Source organism: Cyprinodon variegatus, unplaced genomic scaffold (genome assembly GCF_000732505.1).
Source record: "Cyprinodon variegatus isolate N-32 unplaced genomic scaffold, C_variegatus-1.0 Scaffold1410, whole genome shotgun sequence".
Lineage (NCBI taxonomy): Eukaryota > Metazoa > Chordata > Actinopteri > Cyprinodontiformes > Cyprinodontidae > Cyprinodon > Cyprinodon variegatus.
This window is the reverse complement of record NW_015151863.1, coordinates 125,883-131,873: the sequence shown is the minus strand read 5'-3', so window position 1 is coordinate 131,873 and position 5,991 is coordinate 125,883.

Genomic DNA, 5,991 nt, shown 5'->3' with positions numbered 1-5,991 from the left:
TTTCTCTCTGAGAGGTTTATGGTCCAGACTGCAGGAGCTGACTGGAAAACTGACTGTAATGATGGAAGTAGACTAAGACATGTTTTAGTCCCATGGTTCTTCAGCTGGGAGTACAGCTCCAACAGAAAATGACACCGACACTGATATTCCACATGCTCTTCTTCATCAAATTCATAACATGTGTCTTCATTAGTTACAGTAAAGTTATATGAGCAGACTGATGCTAATTGTTCCACCATCTTCTCCCCTGTATCCTGCTCTGTCTTTGCTGCTACACAGAAGAGATTTGCTAAGAGCCTGATTTGTTTATCAGGGTCTGAGCTCCAATGGTCAAATCTGGAATTAAAAGAAAAGCAAATTAGTGACAATTTTATATTAGCTTCATAAACACAACCAATCCTAATCTTATACGCAAAACCAATGTATATAACCCAGTTACCTAAAAAAAAATGTTAACAAAACCTTTTTCAAGCAATTACTGACAGCACAAATATTAATACAGCTGCCAAAATGAATATAGTATACATATAATAGTCTAACTAAATCTTCTATTCTCTGGACACATTCTTTTCTTGCTAAAAAGACTGACAAATTCAATTAGCTAATAATGTTATTATTTATCCAAAAATGTAATTAATTTCTCATGATTAAGGATCATTGCCCATTCATCGTTTAACTATAAAGTAGTCAAAGAAATACAATGACAGGTTTACTTTTAGCATTTACCACATTTGTATGTAATTAAATTCAGGATTTATTATACATTACTTGAGAATAATTCTAATTCTCTAATTAATGATTAGATTTTCTGAACTTGTAATTTAAATAAATAAAATTACTCCCATCTAAAGAATATCTTAATTTGTTTTGACAAGTAAAACTTTTTGTGCAGGTTCTTTTGATTAAAACAGGATGGCAAGATTTGAACATTGTCTTTAAGATTTCAGAATGCAGGCTGTGGACAATGATATGTAATTTATTAGAAGAAATCTAAAGTAATGGTTGAGCCGCTAAAATCCTTTATTTTTGGCTACTGGTCGCTTTCTCTGCTGGTAGGCTTTGGCCTTACTGTACATGTGCTCAATCAAAAATACCCAGGTCTTTTATAGAGTTATTCCGAAAGTCATTTATTTTCCTAGGTCCTTTGTCTTTTAATTTACATTTAGAACAAAATAAAAACAACATAACTTTTAGCTAAGCACAGTAGAAAACCATTTGCCTCTCCTCATTTAGGAACACCTGAATAGAATGACCCTTGACCTTAAATAACACCACCCGCCTTCAAAAATATCAAAGCAAAAAAGGAAAAGCACTCCCTGGTGGAGATAAAAACAGAAAAACAAGGTAAAGTGCTCCTACACATGGAATAATCTAAGAGTTTGGTAAGAGAATTGATGCATTAGTAAGAAGGAAGATTGAAGCTAGTTACGCTAGCAACACACCACTGCATTTTTGCCTGACTAGCATCAACTGCCAGTTGAGGAAAGTTTGCATCAGTCCTGAGTAGCTGTATTGAGTCAAAAGGATGTGGTGGCTAAAAGTGTTTAGGCACTAGCTGAGTAAGGAGAAGTAGCTGAGTAAGGCTGAAATGTGACGTGAACGAATAATGTTCACTGATTGCCCATGGGATCAAGAGAAGCGAAAAGACTTTCAACAGGGAAGTGCAAGAAAATGTTAAACTCAAGGGTGATAACAACACTAAAATAATCGATTGAAAGGAGATAAACAGAGTGTCTCAAACAAAAATATAATTTTACTTTAACAAACTGTAAACCATTCCTGAAGGGGGAAAAAGAACACTAGAAATTGTTCTGAATTTAGAGGCAGACTGCAACTAAACTGTGCAATCAAGGTAGGTGCTTCCTGAAGTGAGCTGGTTATCACATTTCCGTAAAATGGTGATGGACACTCGTATAGGATGGAGAAGTGATGCTGCTCAGAGAGCATATTTCCTGAGGAATACTCAGACATCATGAATCAAGCAAAATAGCACTCTGGATAAATTTAATGAGAGAAAAGAACTATACAAAAACTTCCCATTTGAGTGATTAAGAAGTGTTTAGTGGCAGTTTTTCAGTCTTAATAAAACCTGTTGAAACCAGGCTATAGTCTCTCTGAAATATGTGAAAACTAAAATGTGGTAGCCTAATGTGGCTCTTTTGTTTTATTTTGAAGTTGGTTTCATGTCTTGTTTTTCTGATTTGAAGTTGTTTGCTTTTCGTGTTGGATTTAGTTTGGGTTTGCTGTGTTGCATGTTTTCTTCTGATTTTGTTTTGGTTTTGAGGTGTTGTTGCCACATGTACCCGGAGACCCCGTGGCGACAGCACAGGTGTTCTTCATCAGCTGAGCAGCATACAGACGGTGGTGTTGGTGATAAAAGGCAGCTGCGCAGTTGAAGAAGAGAGAAGAAAGCCGGACAGAGCACGGGGGAAAGGAGCTGCAGACGGAGAGAGGACCGTGCAGTGAGGACCGCGCAGGGTGTTGGAGAGAGAGGACGGCCCGGCGTGTTGGAGAGAGAGGACAGCCCGGCGTGTTGGAGAGAGAGGACAGCCCGGCGTGTTGGAGACAGAGGACAGCCCGGCGTGTTGGAGAGAGAGAGAGAGAGAGAACGGCCCGGCGTGTTGGAGGACCGCATGCTCCATCGCGTCAGCTAAGAGTACACCCCTTTTTACAGACTGCCCACTGACTTTGCTGTTCCTAACTGCCCTGCATTTTTTTGATCGTTTTCCCTTCAACTTATTTTATTTAGCGAACTTTTTTTTTAACAAACTCTTTTGCAAAATGATGCTACATATAATGAATGGAAGGAGCAAATGCAAGGTCTGTTAGAGGCAAATGACTTACCTGAATCACATAAGGTAAAGATTTTGATTGGTGCCCTTTCCGGTTTACCCAGACGTCAAATTAATGTGCTCTGTGATGATGAACGTGATAGGGTGACAAAAATATTTTCGATTCTAGATAACTTGTATACAAATAAGGTCCCCGTCTCTGCTTTACGGTCACAATTTTTTGGTTGTGTGCAGAAACCGGGGGAGCCTGTCCAGGCATATGGGCTCCGGTTGAGAGAGCTGTACCAAAAATTACGTAAGCATGATGTAACAGAAGCACCCACTGATACCCACCTTAGGGACCAATTCCTGCTTGGCCTGGAGGATGGTAACATACTTCAGATGTTAAAAAGGGTTGTGCGCCTGGACCCTGATGCAACCTTCAGTGCTGTTCAACAGGAGGCTCTTCTATTGGAAGAAGAACAAAGTCCTAGATGGCCTGAAGTGACATGTGCTGCGGTAAGAGATCCTAATGCTTTTTATCCTCACCAACAGAATAACGCATGGAAAGAGTAGCTGAAGAAGGAGCTGATTGAGGAGGTGAAGACCCAGATAAAGGACCTTACCCGTGAGTTAATCAAAGACCAGCAACCAACTGGTTCTGCACGAACATCAGTAAGTCCCAGGGCCAACTCTCCATATCCTTGGGGGAAACGGAACCAGGACCGTCGCACCAACTACCAGTGGGATGAGGAAGGTAGGCCCATTTGTATGACATGCAAACAATCTGGTCATATAGCCCGATTTTGCAGAGGGGCCTCTGTCAATCAGCCAGCTTTAAACTAGCACACCCTACTGTCGGGGCCCATGCAGTGGGGTCAGCTCAAAAAGATCAAGAGGCCACAACTAAATTAGTGGGGAATTGCCCATATGTGGATGTGTCGGTGGGAGGAGTTTGTTTGGAGGGACTTTTCGATACTGGCTCCCAAGTGACACTGATGCAGCAGAGCCTGTTCCTCGAACACTTCCCTGACTGCGATGTTAATAATGTTCCCACTTACGTCCAGCTTAAGGCGGCAAATGGCCTCAAGATTCCCTGCATAGGCTACGCCCTAATGGACTTTAAGATTGAGGGTGTTGAAATTAACCAAAAAGGTGTTTTTATAGTGACTGATGAATGCTCCACGAATCCCTTCATTATTGGCATGAACACAATCAGACCTTGCTGGGATGTGGTTTTTCGTAATCCTGGGAAGCCATTGTCTTTTTGCTGCCAAAACCCAAGGTCTCAACGGGCTTGGCGGGAGGCTTTCTTTCTTTGCCAGAGGACTGCTGTTGCCACGGAGGAAGAGTTCATGGGATACGTTTGGCCAGCTCAGCGGCGAGGGGTCAGGATCCCAGCAAGAAGTGAGGTGGTGGTCTGGGGTCGAGCCCGAGCAGGACCAGCAGGGAGAGACTACTGTGGCCTGGTGGAAGCCCTGGAGGAGCCCAACACTGTCTCGGTGGGTCGCATCCTTGCTGTCGTCAGAAATGGTAGGCTCCCGGTTCGTCTGAAAAATTTGAATAATTTTCCAGTTACCCTAGGGCGCTACCAAAAGATTGGACGCCTCTACCAAGTAGATGATGTGGATGTCCACAGGGGTCGAGATGTTGACCTGGCTGTTGATGACAGTGGCGTTGTACAAGTCGGGTTGGTGGAAGCTGTGGATTCCCTAGAGGAGAGCAACGCCTTTAGCCTACAGCAGCTGGTGGAGCAACAAAGTTTAACACCTGCCGAAGCTGGTAAGCTGACCACCCTACTGCAAAAATGGGATAAAGTGTTTTCTAAACATGATGAGGACTTTGGTCGGATGGACGCCGTCAAGCACACCATCCCAACGGGAGATGCATGCCCTGCAAGGGAGAGATTCAGACCACTGCCACCACTCATGTATAAAGAAATGAGGTCACTGCTGGCAGACATGTTGGACAAAGGTGTGATAACTGAAAGTTCCAGCCCCTGGGCTGCACCCATTGTCATGGTCAAGAAAAAAGATGGAAGTTGGAGGTTCTGTGTCGACTATAGAAAATTGAACTCTGTCACTCATAAGGATGCTTTCCCTCTCCCTAGGATCGAAGAGACTCTAACCTCTCTTTCTAAGGCAGAGTGGTTTTCCACTTTAGACCTGGCCAGTGGCTATTGGCAAGTCGAAGTTGAGCCAAAGAACAGAGAAAAGACTGCCTTCACTACACCTTTGGGCCTTTTTGAATTCCAGCGCATGCCATTTGACCTCTGCAATGCACCAGCAACCTTTCAGAGACTGATGCAACAATGTCTAAGTGGTCAGATTATTGAGTTCTTACTTGTATATTTGGATGACATGATTGTCTACTCGCCTGATTTTGATACTCACCTGCAGCATCTGGAAGAAGTCTTCATGTGTCTGTGGAAGCACGGCTTGAAGCTGAGACCCGACAAGTGCAACCTGTTGCAGAGAGAAGTGCGATTTCTGGGTCATGTGGTCAACCAGAGGGGGGTTATAACTGATCCAAAGAAGGTGGCGGCAGTTACAGAGTGGGCTGATCCAAAGTCCGTTAAGGAAGTGAGAGCATTTCTGGGCCTGGCTGGCTATTACAGACGTTTTATCCAGGGGTTTTCCAACATTGCATCCCCACTCCATTCCTTGCTAACAGGCATTCCCACTGATAAGAAGAGTCACACCAAATTAATTGACTGGACATTAGAGTGTCAAACTGCATTTGAAAGACTAAAAGAGGCCTTAACCCAAGCACCAATACGAGAAGGACTTCACTGCAGCAAACAGAAAGGGGCGGGGACAGACCTTTCCGTCAGTCCCATACCTTATTTGGAAATGGGACTATTGCATTCCGGAAATGAAGGGGGCGCTATTTTCATAATCACTAGTATAAATGCCTTAAAGTTGGCCAAAATTTTCGACTAAATGTTTCACAGGCCAAACCTCTTTTCCATCTAGTTCTTATTAAATAAGCCAAAGGCTATTATATTTTAGATTTTAACTTATTTATTTTAAGAGTACCATTCACAACATCAAAATATATTATTTGAACTTCAGCACCAGCATGTATTTGTTTATATCTGTTTTCTTAATCAGCGATGGACTGGGGATCTGTCCAGGGTCAGCAGCCTTCATGACCCCACTTGAGGATAATTCATAAAAATTAATGGATGGATAAATGTGCTCTTAATGTAATGTACATT